We start from the raw sequence: 793 nt of genomic DNA, 5'->3' as shown, positions 1-793 counted from the left end.
GCCACGATGCACTTATGTATTCATACATCTATACACAGATGCACATGCATAAATATGCAGTACATGCACCCCATGCATAAAAACAGGGCCGCCGAGGGCAGGGTAGGCGAGGGCCAGACCCTCGCAGGGGGCCATGAAAATGAAGCTTTGGTATTTCATTGTCTATCGTCGAGTATTATGCAATTTCAAGACTTGTTTTGTCTTTCTAGATAATGCTTTTACGAAACAAAACGCAGAGGCACGTCATGTCTAGATTTACAGCCATGTGTCGTGAAGTTCAGCATGAAAATAAGAACAACGTAATGAAAACTGATATAAGAACGTACACGGGGCCCGCATCCACGAGTGTCCCCGGGGCCCGCCTTCGCTCTTGGTGGCCCGTCGTGAATATTTATGTAAAATAGAACATTTCTTCTCTTTCGTCTAATATCGATAACCTTATCCACTTCCCTTCATTTACTCGTGAACATTACAAATTCCAAGAAGTCTCTATCGCATTTCCTCGTCCGAACCCGAATGCCAAGTGACGCTCGCAACTAAGTAATTGGAATGTATTCCGAGTCCGACAGAGTGGAGTTGGATCCTATTTACCGGTACTGCAGGTGTCGGAGCTGATAGTGCCGGGAAGTTATTGCAATGTTGCGTGTGTAAGCGGGATAAGCCAACAGAACTTCGCGTTTGGGTTCAGTGATGAAACGGTTTGATCTAAATTTCCTGTGAAATGTTTAATTAACGTCAAACATGAACAAGAGAGGCGCACGTCTAGTCATTTACCAGCGAACGTAAATATTTC

Source organism: Penaeus monodon, chromosome 15, assembly GCF_015228065.2.
Source record: "Penaeus monodon isolate SGIC_2016 chromosome 15, NSTDA_Pmon_1, whole genome shotgun sequence".
NCBI classification, from domain to species: domain Eukaryota; kingdom Metazoa; phylum Arthropoda; class Malacostraca; order Decapoda; family Penaeidae; genus Penaeus; species Penaeus monodon.
Note: the sequence above shows the minus strand (reverse complement) of the source record.